Raw genomic sequence first — 23,792 nt, forward strand, 5'->3', positions numbered from 1 at the left:
AACAATAGATGCTGAGTCACACATCAAGTGTTGGGTGAGCCACTAACTCCAACTATAATTCTCCCATTTTCTCAACTGGCTAAGAAAAACACTGTTAACCTCCATTATCAGCCAAATTCTGTGCCAACGTGTGTAGATACAGGGTAAAGAGACAGCCATGGTTTATATTATATTAAATTTACAGGAAAGCAGTTGCCAGATTCCCTATTTTTCCTCTACAGTACTCTTTCCTATACTGATTACTGATTTCCTGTATAGATTACACTGAATCTCTCATGCTAGAAAACCACTTCAGGGGAAAAATAGAAAGTGTTCCTCTTTAATAGGCAAAAGATATTAAATTTTCACAAAAAGGAATATACTTTATTTCGAAAATCCCATTCATCAAATTATCTGAGCTGGGCATTCAACAGGGTGCTAGAAAGAAAGAAATGAATAAAACAAGAGTCTTTCATTAGAAACTAATGAGAGTCACAGACAGAATAATTTGAGTGTTGAAAGAAAATACAAGTACTTTCTTATGGGAGAGTGGAGGACAAGGAGTTTCTCATGTTTACATCCTTAGTGAAGTACCACATAGTAATATTTTAAAGAGGATTTGTGGGATTTAATAAAGTAGCACTAACTTCTGTGTAAGGGGAGCCAGGGAAGGCCTTAAGGAAAATGTGCATCTAAACAGTCATCAAAAAGATACCACATTAAAATTCCATCTCATTTACAGTTAGTACTAGTAGAATAAAAGTCAGCTAACTGGGGATAATTGCTTTGTTTAACTTTCCAAGTAATATGTCTCAAATTTCTAAATTGCCTGTAATCTAATAAACAACTCATGACATTGGTGTTATCTCCTAAAAGCAATAAGGAAATGAGCCTAAATCTCAGAAAGTTAATTGACTTATACAGTCTGTGCCCATTATCCAGCAGATATGAAATTTTATATTTTTTTCAACTTCATCAAGTTTCCTGGTTTAAGTCAATGACCACAGATACTTTTAAAAATATTTTCTAATTTGTAAATTATCTCAGGTGACTGTCTCATAAATAGAAACAACTTTAAAATTTCTACTTTGAAACTTATTTTTAAACATAAAAACCCTGCTTATATAGATATATTTTATTTTGCTTGAGAGACCAAAGACTTTACACATTTTTAATCTCTTATATTCTCAGAATTTTTTATAGCAAACATTTTTGTACTGGTTCCCAAACAGAGGATACTTAGAAAATTTTAACGTAATAGAAAGTTGATCAGAAGTAGGCTACATACAATCCTTCAGAAGAATTTCTGAAGATGACAAAGTCAGTCAGATTGTTTGTTGGGTTCTGGCAGAATTTAACATTGAATATCATCAGGCTGAAAGTGGTTTGTAGGAAAAGGTTAGTTATTTTCCCCAAATTGTTTTTCCCATTTTTTGCTCAAAACTATTAAATGGAATGGGGTGACAAAACTATTCAATTTCAACAAAGATAATCCAGAGCAGTTTTAGTTGAAGAAACTGAGAGATAACTTGGGCAGAAATATCTATATACTTGTCATAAAATTGTGAGCATTCAGGATTTGACATTCCAAGGAGGCCTTGTTATACATGAAATAAAGAAGCTATCCAAGCACAAGCTCACTTGTCTTCAGATCAAAGTGTTAATGGCAGGCTGACTGTCATGAGTGGTTTTCAAAATCTTTATCAATAATCTTGATCAGTGACCTGAAAAATTCATTAAAAAGATGCATGCTCTCACTCATCTTTATTTTTCCCAACCATATTGTTGTTTTTATTTTGCTACCTCCACCACTGATCTATATAGCAAAGTATTTAAAATGAGAGAATTCTACAGATTGTGTAGAAGATATTTTCCAGTATTTGGTTTTGGGATTTTTAAGTTATATGATTTATCTTTTAGCTATTTACTCATGGATCGTCAAAACAAAAGATAGCCATAACCATACAAATACAAATTTATAAAGACATTTAGTATACTTTGTAGCATATTACCTCTTAAAATTCCTCCCAATACTATATTATCTGTATTTCTACTACAATAATTTTGCCCACATACTCACATCCTTAGCTCCAGTCAGCTTCCTATAGGCATGACAAACAGAAAAGACAGCATGTATAACTTCCATTGTAGGATAAAATGAGGTGCATTTTTCTATTTTCATAAAACTTGGATAGAAAGTAAAAGAAAATATATTCATATTCATGGTTAAACTATCACCTAAGCATCCTATGGGCTTTTCTACCCAATTGAACCATTCTTCTTCGGCATAGACTAGGACCTAACAATTTCTCTATTTCTAGTTTCTAGTACGCTTCCTAACATGTGCTTAATTGATGTTGGATGAAATAATATCCCAAGTTTCCTATAATTAAATTATAATGCTCATATGTATTCTCATAATGTCATCTCCAAGAATAAGGAAAGAATATATGAGAAACTGCTTAATCATCTCACCAGGAGTTTCATCCGTTACAAATTGGAACTACCAGGGTGTGAGCAATTGGTTGCTGTGTCCAAAGTCCGAACTGTAGTCTTTTCCTAATATGTGTGCCTGTTTATTGGGTTTCCAGATAACATCTCTAAAAGAAAATTCCTCCTGAGATTTGTAATGAGTGTTTGGCATATACATAAAAGTGTTTATTAAAAAAATTCCTCCTAGTCTGAAGCCCTATCTAACAGTATCAAGTTAGAAAGCTGCAGTATTGAAGATAGTTTTCGATAAATCAGCTAATAATTTGAGATTTAATTTTAATGCACAAGAAGAGAAGTTGACTAAATCCCCCTAAAAACTTAGGCTGTATAATCTGGCTATGGTAGGAAGCTGTTCTGCAGTAGAAAATCTTGAACAAAATCTATCAGTTGCTCCATAGAAGATGATCAACTAGCCTATTGACTCCCTCTTCTGCATAATTGAAACATTTTCTCAGATAACTCAGATTCAACTTCCTGGCAATATAATCATTTTTCTACCAAGTACATCTGTCTAATGTTGATTTTAGCCTGAGGTGTAGTATTAATAGACAAGAAGAGACATAAAATATATAAATATATACATTTTTTAGACAGAGTCTTGCCCTGTCGCCTGGACTGGAGTGTAGTGGCATGATCACACTTCTCTGTAGCTTAGAACTCAAGGGCTCAAACCATCCTTCTCCCTCAGCCTCCAGAGTAGCTGGGGCTACAGGTGTGCACCACCATGTCCAGCTATTAAAAGTAATGGCAAAAACTGCAGTTACTTTTGCACCAACTTAATAATGTTTTTGTGTTTTCTGTAGAGATGAAGTCTCACTATGTACCCAGTCTGGTCTCAAACTTCTGGGCTCAAGCAATTTGGTCGCTTTGACCTCCCAAAGTGCTGGGATGACAGGTATGAGTCACTGTGCCTGGCCCTCTTATTTTCATTTACCTACTTAGTATATAGTTTGAGAACTATTCTCAGAAACATTCAGTGCTGAATTTTATTTATTGAGTTAAAAAATAGCCATTGATTTAATGACAATGAAACATTAATGGAAAGACTTCAACCCTTCCACATTCAGGCTTAACTCTGTGTTCACATTCTTGTCTTTCTGAATGTATCTGCGTGGTTCTCTTAAGCTATCTTAAGGCTGGGATGAGTGTGAGGAAACCTGCATAAACAGACATTCAGGACACATACCTATCTTATCAGAGTTATTCTGCTTTTATAATAATTTTGATTTTGTAGTAAAATTTTCTGTGAAGAAAGTATTTGGTAGCTTAAAACATAATAATGATATAATGGATGTTTTGGTTGATTCCTAGGTGTGAGTTATCTAAAGCCACTACATTCATCTTTTCCAAAAATATTGAATCTTGCAGTGTTATCAGTTCTTAAGGAAAAAGAAATTGGAGAATTAGGGGCAGTAGGGGCTTTGAATCGGATAGGCCCTATATTCCTGATACCATCATTTATCATGTTGTCATGTTCTCTGTTACTGTTGGTATAAGTGAACTCCAATCTCTTGCAGGATCTGAAAATTACTCTGTGGTATTGATCAGCTTATCCTATTAATAGAGACACGAAGCTCTTATTTACACCTCTCTGGTACATCACTAGTGAGACCAATCTTCAAGGCAGCTTAGTCTAATAGAAATATAATATGAGACATATATGTCATATTAAATTATTTAATAAATGTTTTAAAAGAAAAAATGTGTAATTAATTTTCATAATCTATTTTATTTAACTCAATATAGCCAAAATATTATCTCTGCAACATTTAATCATTAACTAGGATAAGTTATCAGACTGTTCCCAATGTCTGATCTCACTCTGTATTTCAATAAAACTTTAGTGATGGGCTCTGAAATTTGATTGTCATCGAATTTTTTTGTGTCACAAAATATGATTCTTCTTTTGATTTTCTTCAACCATTTAAAAATGTCAAAAACCACCTTCAATCATGATCCATAGAAAAGTTACGTTGGTCTCTGAGCTGACGCATTAGTGGGTACATAATTCATAATACTTTAAAAAAATTATCGACTTAATTTAATACCAACCAGTGAAAACGGAGTTAGAATTAAAATTCAAGCTGCAGCCAAACTGAAGAATTTCATGAATTCTCTTTTGATTTTTATAATAATGAATAAATTCCACAAAACTTTGTTTATTCTGGAAAGTCACATTGTCCTATTTTGTAACTTTCCTAATGCTCCATTTCTGTTGTGGAATAAACTAAATGATCCTGACATTCTATATCTTTTTGCACAGTGGATTTGTAGTTTATGTTTATATTCTCTTGGGAGAATATACTATATTTAGGTGTATTCATTATAGTCATTCTTTTTGTAAAGTTGCAATTATACACTTTGTCTTTAAATATGCTTGTTTGTTGCATTAGATGAATTGATTCTAAAAACACTTAGAATCTCTGTTTATATTATTTATTTTGGGCACCTCAGTATTGCCAACATTTATTAGGTATAGAAAATATGCAAAGATATTTCTAGGAAGAGATGTCAACATTCTATGATCCAGAAAAAGTAAAAAATCACCTTTTTGTGAATTTTAAATTGAAGAAAATTGTCAATATAAAAAGCATGATGCTATAAAAATAAGTCTCCTTGTACCTACTTATTTAGATGTCTCTATTAATTCTCAGTGCAAGCAAATGCAAGAAGTTAAACATTAAATCATGCTTTAATTTTAATTTTGAACTTTTAGAGTCAGATTTCTTTTTAAAGACTAAACTGCTTTAAAATAGTCATGAAAACATAATTTTTCTTTTTACCAACTATTTCTAGGGTTTATTAGAGTCTAATAAAACCCCACAGATTAATTAGTCATGACCTGAAATCATAATTTAAAATATTTGAATATTATGTTAATGTATTATTACATCAAAAACACATTTAACTGAAGTCCAAATGAAATGAATTATTTTTTATTATTAGAACTTTGGAATAACATCTTCAAAGTCAGTGTACAATATGCCATTTTAAAATACCTTAAATACCATTTTATCTTTCTCTTGGGAAATTGGACATATAATTTATTTCTGCCTACCTTATGCTAGGCAGCAATTCACCTTTGTTTCATATTTTATTGGGAAGAAATGTTAAATCATTTTTTCTTTGATTATGCTTATTATCCTCCAAGTTTATGTTGGTCTTAGAGTTAATTTTGAATCTTTAAGCTGTACATGTTGTTGTGATAAAACATGCTTTTTAGTAACGTTTCATTTTCTCAAAACCCATTCCACACACTGCTTTACTTCTCTATGATCTTTTATGTACACAACGATGAAAAGACCTCATGCCTTGTATTCTCTTGTTTTGCCTTAACTGAAAGGTAAAAGAAGATAAATAGATCTCAACATTTGATTGTCAGATGGATTGCTCTCCGTGTAAAAAGGATTTAGATCAGGAGACAAATTATACAGATTTAGTCTTGGAAACTCTACAGCTACAAATGCATGCTTAATATTGACTCATAGAGGTTCAGAAGTTTTATAGTAGAGACACTTTGTACACTAAATGGAAGTGTTATTAGTTCTGTTGAACACAAGATTCTCCAAAGAAGACAATTAGCCTTAAGTCATTAGGCAGAAATGGTATTAACATCTATGCTAGACTCAAATAATGACATAAATAGGACTGCCTGAAACAGATTATTTTGCCAAAACCGGTTGACATAAGAACTTTATAATTGAAGGAGACAGGAAAAATTGTATGTGTTGTACAATTGAGTTAGAAACACTTTGAGATTTGAGTGTTCTTTCTTCTTTGCTTTCTCACTATTATTGAGTTATTCTAAGGTCAACACTGAAGCTATAATGAAACCAAATATTGGCTTATTTTACAAGAAAGAGCTTTAATTTTTCTTGTAAGTAGGATGAAGTAGTCTATGGAAGGCAAATCCTTTCACTAATAAAAATGAGGAAAAAAATGGTATATTACAGCCATTTTATAGTAAAGCTATCAGAGAGCCATGGAAGCAAACAGGACCAAAGGAGCACACTTCCTGAGAGCAGAGAACAGAGAAGCTCTCAAAGTGCACTAAGGGTGTGAAAATGTTCCCGGGAGAATTAGCCAATTCTAGGTGCAGGCTAGACAAAGACAAAGCTTCTGTGTTAGACCTAGAAAGGGCCACTATTGAGAAACCAATAGAGGTTTTAATGATTATATATAAGGTCTGGAGTAACAAAATCGAAGACTCAAGGATCCTTACATGCATCAATGTTTTTAAGAATTCTAAATTCTGAAGATTTGAGGGTTAGGAAGTTAAAAGACTAAGCCAAACATTTCTGAAAGCAAAGTGTATTTTCCTCTGTCTCTTTAGCCTGGGGAGGTAAGATCACTCTAGATGTTCACTGAAAGATGTGGAGGCCATGTCCTAGGAACTTAGCATACCAGGAATAGTCTGAGTTGTATCAAAACTGGAGCCCAGGTTTGAGCCAGTTCACTGCATGTTTTAATTAAATACTTTTTCTGCCTGGCAGAGGAAAGGACAAATTCTGTCTAGTAAGAGCTAAATTACCTTCAGCCACTAAAAATTTTAATACAAAATATTCATCATTAAATGTAATATTTAGAGACATTTAAAACAAACAGGATTGGAATGATAATCAAGGGCATAAAACAGATGATAAAAGGATACCATTAGATGATCCAGATGTTGAAGTTAACACCAAATGACTTTAAGTTATAAAAACATTATTGAAAAAGCTAGAAGAAGATTAAAGGATAAATAAAAATATAGATTAAAAAAGGCTAATTGCAACAGAGATTTATAATATATAAAAATAATGAATGGATATTCTTGAATTAAAAGGTAAATATCTGAAATTAAGACTAGTGGTTGGGTTTACCAGCAGATTAGACAGAAGAGAAAACAGGATTAGTCAACTAGAGGTAATATTAACAGAAAATATGTATGTTGAAGCATAAGGAAAAGATAATAACAATCAGATAAGAAACCCATGGAGTATAATTTAACCATCCAAAATACTATTTGGAATAAGAGAGAATGATTAAGAAACAGATAAATAGACAAATATTTTTAAAATTACTGAAATGCTTTAACACATTGTTTACAAACCTCAGCAAAACTCAAGCAAGATAAACATGAAGAAAGTACGATTTAGAAACAGCACAATCAAACTTTTAAAAACTAAAAATAAAGAGAAAATATTAAAGCTGCTAGAAAAAAATATATTATCTTCATCTCATCTGATTCCTCACAGAAATTATGGAAGCTGGAAGAAAGTGAAATGTTATCTTTGGAAACTTTAGTCTTCATTCTAAAATATTTGCTATGGAACAATTAGAAATTTGAGATAAATTTGACAAGAAAAAAGTAAGCAGTTCATCAAAATAGGACAGAAAAACAGTAAACAAATGCTTTTATATTGCCAAGTCTGACGTGTACAATTTCAGTAAAGTAGGTAAAATCGAAGAATTCATTATGAGTTTCCTGAATAAAGTGATTATCAATGTCCTTAAAATGTACAGTGAGAGATTTACACTTTTATTATCAAATACTTTTTTCATAAACTCTGAAAAATGAATTTAGAGATATACATGATAATTGCATACTTTACAAAATTTTTAAAGTACTCTTGTGACTAATTCAAGCAAAATTTTACATAGATTTAAGTCACAATCAAATTAACATGAGTTTGTTTCATGAGAATCTCCCTTTTAGTATATGAAGAAGTTAATCACTTTTATCTTTCAAAGTTTACTGACTTCTAACTCATCCCATTTCTCTCATCACCCTTTTTTAGTGTTCTTCATAGGTGAAATTTCCTTTGCATAGGTTGCAATGGTGGCATCCCCTAAAGGCCTGTCCTGAGCATTTTCCACTATTTTCATTACCTTTGTAGTGTTTTTCTCACACTATTTTATGAATCATCAAAATTCTAAAAAGCCAAATAAAAACATTTCTAATTCAAATTATTCCGTTATGATTCAGACTTGGATATTTAACTCCCTCATATCTCCCTTTTGTTGTCCCACAGATACCTTAAATGTGTTTAAACTGAATTCAGATTTTTATTGCTCCTGCCTCCTTGATTCCATGACTCTGCTGATCTTGGTTCTCTTAAATTTTTTGTCTTGATTACTGGCTCCACCGTCGTTGCTGTCTAACTTCTATTAATCCTTTCTTTTTCATATCTCTTCTCATTCTTCATTATATTACTACTGCCTTCTTTAAACATTGCTAGAATAAATGCCTGATTTCTGACCTTCCCTCTGAATCCCCCACCATAATCCTTACCAATGTAGGATAAACACACGTATCTAATTATGGCCCTCTACTGATTGAAACTATTTAATGACTCCTCATTACATAAAGGGAATAGGTCAAAATCCATAATAATGCAGACAAAGTCCTGCATTATCTGTTTTTTGACTGCCTTTATTATTATACTTTCTGCTATTGCCCATGACACCCTACCATCCATGCTCTAGCATTTCTGAACATCTTGCTGGTCCCCAAAGCAGCCATGCTATTAAATACATTACTTATTAATGTTGCCCTTTCTGCTCGACTACAAAGTCAAATCAACATTAAATGTCCATGAAGATTTTCTGGAACACTATTGCCAAAACTAGCCCCAGATGCTGTGCCTGTGTATGAGTTGATATTACATACCAAAAAGCTTTCTTTCACTGACAAATCTGTTTCTCTGTATTAAAATGATCTAACGTTTACAGACTGTTGCTGACTCACAGTCTACCCATCTTCAATACAATGTATAGCAGCTAGTAAATGTTTGCTGAATGTTTGAACGAATACCAAGTTTTTCTTAGGTTTTATTGATGTGATCTATTCCAAAACATATCCAAATCCTTAATATTATAATATAGTAAACACACAATTTCATCTCTGGAAAAAGAGTTAAAAGAATGAAACCAACATATTTTGAACACATTTGACCTCAACTATGATTGATTAGTATGCTGCTGCACCTTGTATTTTTTTGACTGAAAAATTTTCATTCTATAGGAACTGAAAATTTAGATATTTTAATCATTTTTTGTAATGTATACAGTCCCTTGGGAATAGAATTAATAAAATAAAAGTAGAATGAGTTAGAATATGCATTTACATACTTTTAGACAATAAGATAGCTTTTAAAATCTATAAATTTTTGCAGTGTTTATTTTTACAACCAAAATAATTTAAACTTTGCTTTCATTTACTACAATGAGGGTAGTTGTTAAAAATGCAAGCTTTTATGACCTACAGGTCACTCTTTTTTATTGGGTTGATGTTATCTAAACTTAATATTTTCATAGATTTCTATACTATAAAGTGTAAAGTAATAGTGTTTCTCACATATTATTGCATTAAACTGGACATTTTCTAAAAAGAAATATAGTGTCTGGTATGAGGCTAACATATTATTGATACCTGTCAAACTTTCTTAGTTCTCAAATTAAAACGTGGACATTTAAAAGTATACATTTAAAAACTGTACATGCTACAAAATAAGGCATTTCTTTTGGAACATGATACAATCCTTGCAATATAGTTAAATAATAGAATTTAATACTAACATTTTATTTAAAAAGAAATTACTCAACTATGGAAGTATTTTGTTTATTATAAAATTAGAAATTAAAAGAAGTGTGGAGAAGAAATTCCAACATTATCTATGAGATGATTAGTACTGATCTTGAGCAAACTTATTCCAGTCTTTCCCTTTTTTTTGCAAAATAAAATATATATTGACATGTGTTCTAGTCTTTAAAATTAGTATCAAAACAGGCATTTCATTTTATTATTAAAATGATCAATATATTTTAAAATATTTTGGCATTCTGTCTTTAGGATTTTTACATTATAAATATGCTTAAAATGTATTGCCAATTTTCTTGTAAAACTTTTTGTATATTGTCAAAATTCTGGTTTACAAAATGACTTATGAAGCTTTCTATGGTTTTATTTTTTTAAATTATCTATAAAGCATTGAAATTAATTACAATTTGAAAAGGTCTCAAGCAGAATCCTGCCATTTTTAAGATACTACATTATTAACCCACTCAGTTTTCTTCACATTATTGAGCTAAAAAATATTTCTATTGTGAAATCTCGTAAATTATACTTTTTCAGAAATGTACTCTAATTGATATTTTCAAGTATGTAAATCTATATTATTCTCCCATAAAGACAATATACATTTATATTGTCATATAAACTTTCCAGTTTATTATTTTTGAGAATGGGGAAATATACCATTTTCTATTTTTCTCCCATTTTTAAAACAACTTGGCAGCACTTGTAGTTTTTAACTTTCTAAAGTCAGATCTACAAATTATTTATAAATTGTATTTTTGCTTGTTTGTGCATGTATTTACTTCAACATTATTTTTAATTTTTCCCTTTTCTATTATTTTCTGTTTAATTAATTGTTTACTTTCAAACCACTTAAACTGTTAGTTTATTTATTTTCATATATCATTATTCTTTTTTTTGTTTTCTTTTTCTTTCTTTCTTTCTTTTTTTTTTCATTTTTTTATTATACTTTAAGTTCTAGGGTACATGTGCATAACGTGCAGGTTTGTTACATATGCATATTTGTGCCATGTTGGTGTGCTGCACCCATCAACTCGTCAGCACCCATCAATTCATCATTTATATCATGTATAACTCCCCAATGCAATCCCTCCCCCCTCCCCCCTCCCCATGATAGGCCCCAGTGTGTGATGTTCCCCTTCCCGAGTCCAAGTGGTTTCATTGTTCAGTTCCCACCTATGAGTGAGAACATGCGGTGTTTGGTTTTCTCTTCTTGTGATAGTTTGCTAAGAATGATGGTTTCCAGCTGCATCCATGTCCCTACAAAGGACGCAAACTCATCCTTTTTTATGGCTGCATAGTATTCCATGGTGTATATGTGCCACATTTTCTTAATCCAGTCTGTCACAGATGGACATTTGGGTTGATTCCAAGTCTTTGCTATTGTGAATAGTGCTGCAATAAACATACGTGTGCATGTGTCTTTATAGCAGCATGATTTATAATCCTTTGGGTATATACCCAGTAGTGGGATGGCTGGGTCATATGGTACATCTAGTTCTAGATCCTTGAGGAATTGCCATACTGTTTTCCATAATGGTTGAACTAGTTTACCATCCCACCAACAGTGTAAAAGTGTTCCTATTTCTCCACATCCTCTCCAACACGTGTTGTTTCCTGATTTTTTAATGATTGCCATTCTAACTGGTGTGAGATGGTATCTCATTGTGGTTTTGATTTGCATTTCTCTGATGGCGAGTGATGATGAGCATTTTTTCATGTGTCTGTTGGCTGTATGAATGTCTTCTTTTGAGAAATGTCTGTTCATATCCTTTGCCCACTTTTTGATGGGGTTATTGGTTTTATTCTTGTATATTTGTTTGAGTTCTTTGTAGATTCTGGATATTAGCCCTTGTCAGATGAGTAGATTGCAAAAATTTTCTCCCATTCTGTAGGTTGCCTGTTCACTCTGATGGTAGTTTGTTTTGCTGTGCAGAAGCTCTTTAGTTTAAGGAGATCCCATTTGTCAATTTTGGCTTTTGCTGCCGTTGCTTTTGGTGTTTTAGACATGAAGTCCTTGCCCATGCCTATGTCCAGAGTGGTACTACCTAGATTTTCTTCTAGGGTTTTTATGGTATTAGGTCTAACATTTAAGTCTCTAATCCATCTTGAATTAATCTTCGTATAAGGAGTAAGGAAAGGATCCAGTTTCAGCTTTCTACTTATGGCCAGCCAATTTTCCCAGCACCATTTATTAAATAGGGAATCCTTTCCCCATTTCTTGTTTCTCTCAGGTTTGTCAAAGATCAGATGGCTGTAGATGTGTGGTATTATTTCTGAGGACTCTGTTCTGTTCCATTGGTCTATATCTCTGTTTTGGTGCCAGTACCATGCTGTTTTGGTTACTGTAGCCTTGTAGTATAGTTTGAAGTCAGGTAGCGTGACGCCTCCAGCTTTGTCCTTTTGACTTAGGATTGTCTTGGCAATGTGGGCTCTTTTTTGGTTCCATATGAATTTAAAGTAGTTTTTTCCAATTCTGTGAAGAAACTCATTGGTAGCTTGATGGGGATGGCATTGAATCTATAAATAACCTTGGGCAGTATGGCCATTTTCACGATATTGATTCTTCCTATCCATGAGCATGGAATGTTCTTCCATTTGTTTGTGTCCTCTTTGATTTCACTGAGCAGTGGTTTGTAGTTCTCCTTGAAGGGGTCCTTTACATCCCTTGTAAGTTGGATTCCTAGGTATTTTATTCTCTTTGAAGCAATTGTGAATGGAAGTTCATTCCTGAACTGGCTCTCTGCTTGTCTGTTACTGGTGTATAAGAATGCTTGTGATTTTTGCACATTAATTTTGTATCCTGAGACTTTGCTGAAGTTTTTTATCAGCTTAAGGAGATTTTGGGCAGAGACAATGGGGTTTTCTAAATATACAATCATGTCATCTGCAAACAGGGACAATTTGACTTCTTCTTTTCCTAACTGAATGCCCTTGATTTCTTTCTCTTGCCTGATTGCCCTAGCCAGAACTTCCACCACTATGTTGAATAGGAGTGGTGAGAGAGGGCATCCCTGTCTTGTACCAGTTTTCAAAGGGAATTTTTCCAGTTTTTGCCCATTCAGTATGGTATTAGCTGTGGGTTTGTCATAAATAGCTCTTATTATTTTGAGGTACGTTCCATCAATACCGAATTTATTGAACATTTTTAGCATGAAGGGCTGTTGAATTTTGTCAAAAGCCTTTTCTGCATCTATTGAGATAATCATGTGGTTCTTGACTTTGGTTCTGTTTATATGCTGGATTATGTTTATTGATTTGCGAATGTTGAACCAGCCTTGCATCCCAGGGATGAAGCCCACTTGATCATGGTGGATAAGCTTTTTGATGTGCTGCTGAATCCGGTTTGCCAGTATTTTATTGAGGATTTTTGCATCAATGTTCATCAGGGATATTGGTCTCAAATTCTCTTTTTCTGTTGTGTCTCTGTCAGGCTTTGGTATCAGGATGATGTTGGCCTCATAAAATGAGTTAGGGAGGATTCCCTCTTTTTCTATTGATTGGAATAGTTTCAGAAGGAATGGTACCAGCTCCTCCTTGTACCTCTGGTAGAATTCAGCTGTGAATACATCTGATCCTGGACTTTTTCTGGTTGGTAGGCTATTAATTATTGCCTCAATTTCAGAGCCTGCTATTGGTCTATTCAGGAATTCAACTTCTTCCTGGTTTAGTCTTGGGAGAGTGTAAGTGTCCAGGAAATTATCCATTTCTTCTAGATTTTCTAGTTCATTTGTGTAGAGGTGTTTATAGTATTCTCTGATGGTAGTTTGTATTTCTGTGGGGTCGGTGGTGATATCCCCTTTATCATTTTTTATTGCATCTATTTGATTCCTCTCTCTTTTCTTCTTTATTAGTCTTGCTAGCGGTCTGTCAATTTTGTTGATCTTTTCAAAAAACCAACTCCTGGATTCATTGATTTTTTGGAGGGTTTTTGTGTCTCTATCTCCTTCAGTTCTGCTCTGATCTTAGTTATTTCTTGCCTTCTGCTAGCTTTTGAATGTGTTTGCTCTTGCCTCTCTAGTTCTTTTAATTGTGATGTTAGAGTGTCAATTTTAGATCTTTCCTGCTTTCTCTTGTGGGCATTTAGTGCTATAAATTTCCCTCTAACACTGCTTTAAATGTGTCCCAGAGATTCTGGTATGTTGTATCATTTGTTCTCATTGGTATCAAAGAACATCTTTATTTCTGCTTTCATTTCGTTATGTACCCAGTAGTCATTCAGGAACAGGTTGTTCAGTTTCCATGTAGTTGAGCGGTTTTGGTTGAGTTTCTTAGTCCTGAGTTCTAGTTTGATTGCACTGTGGTCTGAGAGACAGTTTGTTATAATTTCTGTTCTTTTACATTTGCTGAGGAGTGCTTTCCTTCCAATTATGTGGTCAATTTTGGAATAAGTGCGATGTGGTGCTGAGAAGAATGTATATTCTGTTGATTTGGGGTGGAGAGTTCTATAGATGTCTATTAGGTCCGCTTGGTGCAGAGATGAGTTCAATTCCTGGATATCCTTGTTAACTTTCTGTCTCATTGATCTGTCTAATGTTGACAGTGGAGTGTTGAAGTCTCCCATTATTATTGTATGGGAGTCTAAGTCTCTTTGTAAGTCTCTAAGGACTTGCATTATGAATCTGGGTGCTCCTTTATTGGGTGCATATATATTTAGGAGAGTTAGCTCTTCCTGTTGAATTGATCCCTTTACCATTATGTAATGGCCTTCATGGTCTCTTTTGATCTTTGATGGTTTAAAGTCTATTTTATCAGAGACTAGGATTGCAACCCCTGCTTTTTTTTGTTCTCCATTTGCTTGGTAGATCTTCCTCCATCCCTTTATTTTGAGCCTATGTATGTCTCTGCATGTGAGATGGGTCTCCTGAATACAGCAGACTGATGGGTCTTGACTCTTTATCCAGTTTGCCAGTCTGTGTCTTTTAGTTGGAGCATTTAGTCCATTTACATTTAAGGTTAATATTGTTATGTCTGAACTTGATCCTGCCATTATGATATTAACTGGTTATTTTGCTCATTAGTTGATGCAGTTTCTTCCTAGCCTCGATGGTCTTTACATTTTGGCATGTTTTTGCAATGGCTGCTACCGGTTGTTCCTTTCCATGTTTAGTGCTTCCTTCAGGGTCTCTTGTAAGGCAGGCCTGGTGGTGACAAAATCTCTAAGCATTTGCTTATCTGTAAAGGATTTTATTTCTCCCTCACTTATGAAACTTAGTTTGGCTGGATAGGAAATTCTGGGTTGAAAATTCTTTTCTTTAAGAACGTTGAATATTGGCCCCCACTCTCTTCTGGCTTGTAGAGTTTCTGCCGAGAGATCTGCTGTTAGTCTGATGGGCTTCCCTTTGTGGGTAACCCGACCTTTCTCTCTGGCTGCCCTTAAGATTTTTTCCTTCATTTCAACTTTGGTGAATCTGGCAATTATGTGTCTTGGAGTTGCTCTTCTCGAGGAGTATCTTTGTGGTGTTCTCTGTATTTCCTGAATTTGAATGTTGGCCTGCCCTACTAGGTTGGGGAAGTTCTCCTGGATGATATCCTGAAGAGTGTTTTCCAACTTGGTTCCATTTTCCCCCTCACTTTCAGGTACCCCAATCAGACGTAGATTTGGTCTTTTTACATAATCCCATACTTCTTGCAGGCTTTGTTCATTTCTTTTTCTTCTTTTTTCTTTTGGTTTCTCTTCTCGCTTCATTTCATTCATTTGATCCTCAATCGCTGATACTCTTTCTTCCAGTTGATCGAGTCGGTTACTGAAGCTTGTGCATTTGTCACGTATTTCTTGTGTCATGGTTTTCATCTCTGTCATTTCGTTTGTGACCTTCTCTGCATTAATTAGTCTAGCTGTCAATTCTTCCACTCTTTTTTCAAGATTTTTAGTTTCTTTGCGCTGGGTACGTAATTCCTCCTTTAGCTCTGAGAAGTTTGATGGACTGAAGCCTTCTTCTCTCATCTCGTCAAAGCATTCTTTGACCAGCTTCGATCCATTGCTGGCGATGGGCTGCGCTCCTTTGCAGGGGGAGATGTGCTCTTATTTTTTGATTTTCCAGCTTTTCTGCCCTGCTTTTTCCCCATCTTTGTGGTTTTATCTGTCTCCGGTCTTTGATGATGGTGATGTACTGATGGGGATTTGGTATAGGTGTCCTTCCTGTTTGATAGTTTTCCTTCTGACAGTCAGGACCCTCAGCTATAGGTCTGTTGGAGATTGCTTGAGGTCCACTCCAGACTCTGTTTGCCTGGGTATCAGCAGCAGAGGTTGCAGAAGATAGAATATTGCTGAACAGCGAGTGTACCTGTCTGATTATTACTTTGGAAGCTTCCTCTCAGGGGTTTACTCCACCCTGTGAGTTGTGGGGTGTCAGACTGCCCCTAGTGGGGGATGTCTCCCAATTAGGCTACTCAGTGGTCAGTGACCCACTTGAGCAGGCAGTCTGTCCCTTCTCAGATCTCAACCTCCGTGTTGGGAGATCCACTGCTCTCTTCAAAGGTGTCAGACTGAGTCGTTCGCGTCTGCTCAGGCCTCTGCTGTTTCCCCTGTTGTTTTTTAGCTAAGCCCTGCCCCCAGAGGTGGAGTCTATAGAGACAGGCAGGTTTCATTGAGCTGCTGTGAGCTCCACCCAGTTCGAGCTTCCCAACGGCTTTTTTTTACCTACTTAAGCCTCAGCAATGGCGGGCGCCCCTCCCCCAGCCTGGCTGCTGCCTCGCGGTTAGATCGCCGCAGACTGCAGTTAACAATGAGGGAGGCTCCGTGGGCGTGGGACCCTCCTGGCCAGGTGAGGGATATATTCTTCTGGTGTACCCGCTGCTTAAAGCGCGGTATTGGGGTGGGGGTTAGCCGATTTTCCAGGTGTTGTGTGTCTCAGTTCCCCTGGCTAGGAAAAGGGATTCCCTTCCCCCTTGCACTTCCCAGGTGAGGTGATGCCTTGCCCTGCTTCAGCTCTCGCTGGTCAGGCTGCAGCAGCTGACCAGCACCGATTGTCCGCCACTCCCTAGTGAGATGTCCCCAGTACCTCAGTTGAAAATGCAGAAATCACCGGTCTTATGTGTCACTCGGGCTGGGATTTGGAGACTGGAGCTGTTCCTATTCGGCCATCTTGCTCCACCCCCCTCATTATTCTTTAATTATTTCAAAATGAAATAAAAATGGAAAACACATTTTTAAAATAAATAAAACTACTTTAATTTTTATCTAAAAGGTTTAATGCTTTATTATTAAAGTAAGCTATTTAGGCTATTTATTTATGAGTAAAACTGTGCCTTTTGTCTCCAAGTTTTCACATACATTTTTTCTTGCCGCTGTAATTTTACTGTCCTTTTTTGCATCAATAAATATTAAGATGTTGAAAAGTGTTTTAGAGGGTGTCTATACCATGTATTAGGCAGTGTTGGAGAAAAGGGGTTATTTCCAAGTGTTCTGTAAGCATGGTTTAAACTTTAACATATACTTTCAATAACATGGTTAGAGAATGAAACTTTTTAGTTTCCCTGTCTTATATTTAGCAATGTTTTATTTTTAGCCTCGTGAAATATTAATTTTTTAAAAAATATTAATGAACACTTGGAAAGAAGAAGGTATCATATCATATTTGGGGAGTTCAAAAGCAAATGTGACTTCACTCAACCTTAATTTATTGTTCAAATTTTCTATACTCTTTGTAATTTGATGTAACACAGGTATATGAGATATAACAATGTTTCTCATGTTTCTGTGTTTTTCTTCTATTCTTCTATATTTAAAGGGATGGACTGCCTTCCTTTGAAACAGATTTATGACTTTTAAACTGAAAAATATTCTAGAGAAATAAAATTTATGGCCATATCATGTAGAAACAAGAGCAAGGTATATTTTCTCTTTCTCAAGTTTCTACTTTTATGTCAAGTTTTCTATATCTTTACCTCAAAGCTATAATGTCCTCATAATTTTTATCACTTTCTTAAAACATTTCTTTCAGGGAGTTTATTGGTTTGTTTTTTATATGTTACTTTATTTTCTGTACTGTATGTTCTGCTTATACTCTATGTTCTGCTTATGTATCAAATAACCCCAAAACCGAGTGGATTAAAATATCAACTATCATCACATTTGTTCATGAATCTGCAGTTTGGACAGGTCCAGGTGGGGGTAGCTTGTCTTTTTTATCATGGCTCTCTATGGAGTGCTTCAATGGACTGGGGCCTGGGATAGCTGGATGGCTAAGAAATGTTTTCTTTTTGTGAAGTCTCTGGAATGCTCCAAGCAATTTTTCTACATGGTCTATTCAGAATGGTAGTGTCAGGGCAGTGGAATATACATGGCAAGTGTTGTAGGTGTCAGGAAATGGAGGGTGCCAATCTCTCAGAAACAGACACAGCATCATTTCCACCATATTGAGTTGTTCAGGCTATCACATAGCCTGTCTAGATTCAAGAGAAGAGAAAATAAATTCCACTTATGGATAGAGGGAGTAAAAAATCATCTATTTTAGATGCATCATCACTATTAATAATGTATAAAGCCAATTTTTCATGTCTAAATAGTTCTTCCCTAACTTGGATTATTCTCTTGCTTGTTGACTTTTCTAAGAATTTTTGTCAGATTGTTGCTTCCAACACTGTTGGCTGCAGAATGCTTTCACAGCATTGTCATATCTTTGAATTACAAAAGCCTCCATGTCTAAGAACATGTTGAATGTGAGATTCTTGTCACAACAGAAGTGGGAATTAGAGGCTGAAGCCAAGGAAAAAAAATCCACATATGTTATATAAGCAGTAAAAAGACATTTGGAGCTAAACTCCTTTCTCAGGACTTAAGAATGGGTTGAACAAGCTATGCTATCCCCAACCATAACCCAACACAACACAGATTTTTGTCTATAAACATAAAGGCCCAGGGAAAAAAATAAAAGGTTAAAATTAGGAGTTCTTGGTAGGAGGAAAATAGGAGAGGAAGGGGACTTCCTACCATTACATGCCAAGCAAAATGGGGTCCCACGTGAATAACTCATGGAAAACAGGATGCCCCAAGGAAAGACTGTCATATTTTTCAACAACTGGATGTTTGGTGATTGTTTAATCTCTGCATTTACTCTAGGAATAACTTTTGCATAGTGTTATTTGTCCATCCTTGCACTGCTATAAATAAATACCTGAGACTGGGTAATTACAGAGAAAAGAGTTTCAATTGGCCCACAGTTCTGCAGGCTGTATAGGAAGTATAGTGGCTTCTCTTTCTGGGAAGTCCTCAGAAAACTTAACAATCTTGGCAGAAGGCGAAGGAGAAGCAAGCACGCTTTACATGGCTACAGCAGGAGCGAGAGAGAGAGGTGGGAGGTGTACACTAAACACTTTTAAACAACCAGATCTCACAATAACTCACTAATTCACTATCATGAGAACAGCACTGAGGGGATGGTGCTAATCCATTCATGAACACCACCCTCATGATACAATCACTTCCTACCAAGCTCCACAACCAACACTGGGAATACAATTCAACATGAGATTTGGTAGGGACACAGAACCAAACCATATCAAATAAAGAAGAGTGCTGTAAGGAGAAAAAAAAATTGTTTTATGTTGTTGCATCATCAAATTCATACAGTTTAATAAACTGCATGTATTAAAATACTTGAGTTGGCTTTTGTTGATAATAAGTATGGCTCTCCAATCAAAATTTTCACAAAGGAATTTTTATGATTGGGTGACCTCAGATGAAAGGGAGACTCCTAGTAGGGTACCAGTTGATGATTCAGTTACCCAGGAACATTGTGGGAAGAAATTAATTTTGGTAATGACTGTTTTTAAAATGTTCTTGTTTCTTGATGGTGATAGAGATCCAAATAATGTTTAATGAAGGCTGTGTAATTTTCCTTTCTAAATTAATGGGTAGCATTTGAAGGAGTCTACTTAGGGTTTTACTCTTAATACTGATTAAAAATACTATATACTTGAAAGAAAGCTGAGGAAGTGGGATCATGTAAAATGTTGCTAATTAGTGTTATAGTGATTTATCTTTTTTATTTGATTTGACTCAAAATGGTGTCTTTGACATTGTATCTAACAGAAATTCCACCAGTTTTCTAGTATATGGGTGATACTTTTCTTTAGCTATCTTTTCTGGCATGAGCATTTTCCTCTCACATTTTAATAGTTTGTAGACAATTGTAAAGGGAATTTTGAAAGCAGGATTAAGGACTTTATCATAAGCCCATGAATCTAATCTTATGCTTTTGATTTATCTTTGAGCCATATCCATTTATATTTTGGGAACAATAAATGAAAAATTAAAAATACTTGAAATCATAGTGTTTTGCTAGCCAGAAAGACTAGAAATTACGTCTTAGCTGGACGTGAGAAAAATGTATTTCTAAGCTACTTATTGTTTATGGTATAAGTTGCTTCTGTATACATTTTTTTTTCCATGTTAGGTAATGTGCTGATGTTATAACAAGGCTTGAGGAAGGTACATTTCACACAGGAGTGTGAAAACCCAATCATCATGCTTATGAACTGCAAAAGGATTCCCTATACATTTTCAACTAACTATAGATGATTGATAGATGGATAGATAGATAGAGATAAAATTGCAGTGATTTTATTTATGTGGCATAGGTTTCAGATAAAATGGAAAACACCATATGAGCAAAAGGACGAAATTATCTGAAATTATAACTAAAGGAAAAATGAAACAAAGATTTTTGAGAACATGGCATAAATTTTCTGAGGTATAGCTAAGTTCACATACTTTAGAATATAGAGGATACCCCTATAGTAACTTCTTTTTAACTATGTAAGATTTTAGAATTCTATTAATCATTTTTCTCAGCTATCTTCCATTCCTTGTCATCCCCCTGACTCTTCCCTCAATAGCTTTAAGGGAGAAAGATAGTGGTAAAGGATGAGATATAGTATTGGGGAAGATTGAAACTCAAAGCTCTGTTCAGACAGAGTAGAAACCAGAAGAAAAATGATGCTGTCTTCTGAGTCCTGGTTTTGGTTGCTTCCAATCATTTTTCCTTTCTCTAATATATCTCACTTTTGTACTTAAAAAAAAAAAAAAACTATTAATCAAATCACATTATGCCTCAACATTATTTTGTCCCTTTTGATCATCTTTAAATAATTATACAAATTGTATGTGATATTTACCCAGTCAATAAATTGAGTAGAGGTTCTAAAACATTTGCCCAATTTTTTCTAATTGAAATATATTGCTTTCTAACTTAGAAAATGATTATTCAAGTGATACTTTTTAAGAAGAGGATTATTTCAAAACATAATATTTATTTAGGGTCTACCTTTATGGGGATTTTGTTTCCTCATTATTTAACGAATTGGTTAAAAAACTTCAGGAATTATCTTTTCTTATAATACCACTGTTTTAAATTTCAGCTTCTGGAGATGAAATTTATAAAAATTTAACATTACCAAAGTACACTAATCTTTGCAATGACTTTTTTTTTGGTGACGTTTAACAAAGTCCTAGACTACAAGCCACAATTTATCTGATTTATAAGTGACCATGACAACAGTGGTTACTTACTTCCTTCAGGCACTATTTCTGTTTTTGCTTGCTCCAAAAGGAGGTATTTTCTTTAGTTCTTCTCTGTACAATGCCACAGATCTATTGGCTAGGGAGACCCATGTGTTAAGTATTTTTGAATTTTACAAATGAGTTTTTGTCATTGACTATGGGGATAAACAACTACTTCTTTCTCTTCTTGCCATCTTCTCTTCCTGCTCCTCCTCCTTTCTCTTCTTTCCTCCTCCTCTTCCTCTTCCTTCTTCTTCTTCTTTTGTTTTTGTTGTTATTAGTTTGTTTCTTACTGTGAGGATCAATGAACTCTGGGGATCAGCTTACAGAATTGAATAGTTCTACTGCAGCATTTAGAGCAAGCTGTGGTGGGGCCTGTAAGAACAGCCAATTATTGATTTGATAACCAGTTAAAGAATACATTTCCTAGCATCCCATTTAAATAGATGTACGCATATGACTAGATTTTGTCCCATAAGAAATAAGCAGTATTTATGTGAACCAATTTCACAGTCTTGCCCTAAACTGGAAGATGTGTGCCTCCCTGCCTATCATCGTCTTTCCTGTTGATAGGAATATAGATAGAATAGTGGGAAATGGAATATTTCCAGGAAATAGTTCAGGAGAGCAGAGAAAGAAACCAAAATAATTCTGGTTTTAAAAAGCCAGAATACTCAAATGTTGGCTCTTATCATCTCAAGAAGTGTAATATTGGAAAATCTCTGAAGTTCTCTGAACTTCAGTTTTCTAATTTTAAAAACATGGATAATATTATTTGAGAACCAAATGAGGTTATTTTTGTTGTAAGAATTATTGTATTTTAAGAATAAAATGAGATATGTGCAAGGTACCTAGGACAGTATACAACTACAAAACATGTTATTTCTCTTCCCTATTCTTTTCTATTTAACTCTAAGTTTATATTCTATATAACTATTTTTTCTAAAAAGTTTATTTTTAGACGTGTGAAGCATATTAATTAATTACAAAAGTGTGATCTCTTCTATCTAATGTGCTGTTGATTCTGTCCAGTGTATTTTCTTATCTTCTCCCACATCGTAGTTTTCATGACAAGAAGACTGATTGCTATATATCATATATCCCTTGTTAATATTTTGAACATGCGTAATTCAACTATAATAACTTCATTAATATCTTCTGCTAATTCTAACATCTATGTGAGTTGAACTTAATTCTATATTTTTCTCTTCATTATAGGGCATATATTCTTGCTTCTTGAGAACTTAATAATTTTTATTAAATGCCAAACATGGTAAATTTTACCTATGTGAGTTCTGGGCATTTTTGTGAACCTGTAAATATTCTTGAGTTGTGTTCATTGGGTGTGGTTAGGTAACTTAGAAGTGATTTAATTCTTTCACGTCTTGTTTTCAAGATGTGTTAGGTGGGACTGCAGCAGTTCCTATTCCAGGGATAATTATTCCCCACCACTAGGCACTTAGTATGACTAAGTCATTATGTATGCTACTTAGTGCTCCTTAAGTCATAAAGTTTTCCAGTCTGGTTGATGAAAACAGGACTATTTCTGGCCCTAGGTGACTTCTATGTCCTGTTAACTTGCAATCCTTTCAGCTGTTTTTTTCCCTGGGCATGAGGTAGCCCCTTCACATGCTTGTGTTGAACAGTACTCCGTTGAATACTAGAAAGGAGCACCCTGAGATATCCAGAATTCTCTCTCGGTGAGGTGCTCTCATCTCCAGTACTTCTATGAATACTTGATGCTTTGATCTGTCTCAGCTCCAGCTCCTCAATTCATGGACCATCAGATGCAACCTGTGTTCCCCTTCTTTCTGTCACAGCAAGGAGAGCCTCAGAGTAAGGTAGAGCCCTCCTAGCATCACTTGATTTGTCTTCTGTCTTTTGAAGATCACTGTTCTTTGCTGTTTGATGTTCAGCATCCTGAAAACTGTTGCTTCATATATATTATCTCCTTTTTTTATTGTTTTAGGTGGGAGGGGAAATGAGTTAACGGTTACATTATCTTGACAAGAAATAAAATTTAGGAGAAGGAAATTTAGTAAGCTAAAATATTTAAAGAACTTTCTATGCTATTCTATAATGGAGATCATTCTGATTAGTCTTTAAAAGTCTCTTGATTAAATATTATTCATTCCTCCATGTTACACATCAAGAGGCTGAGAATTTTTTGAGGTTAAGTTACACAGAGCAGCAGCTCAGACTGTCTGAGCAAAAGTGTATTTGCTTAACCTCATG

At 34.7% G+C, this 23,792-nt stretch overlaps 1 non-coding gene across 1 annotated transcript; it reads right to left on the reverse strand.

The window, feature by feature from the left end:
• Window positions 1-20,445: 20,445 nt before the first annotated feature.
• On the reverse strand, window positions 20,446-20,545 carry LOC115899831. The gene has a single exon (XR_004059432.1). It is a non-coding gene; the product is annotated as a small nucleolar RNA U13 (small nucleolar RNA).
• Window positions 20,546-23,792: the final 3,247 nt, after the last annotated feature.

This window comes from Rhinopithecus roxellana, chromosome 9 (assembly GCF_007565055.1).
Source record: "Rhinopithecus roxellana isolate Shanxi Qingling chromosome 9, ASM756505v1, whole genome shotgun sequence".
Taxonomy (NCBI): Eukaryota; Metazoa; Chordata; class Mammalia; order Primates; family Cercopithecidae; genus Rhinopithecus; species Rhinopithecus roxellana.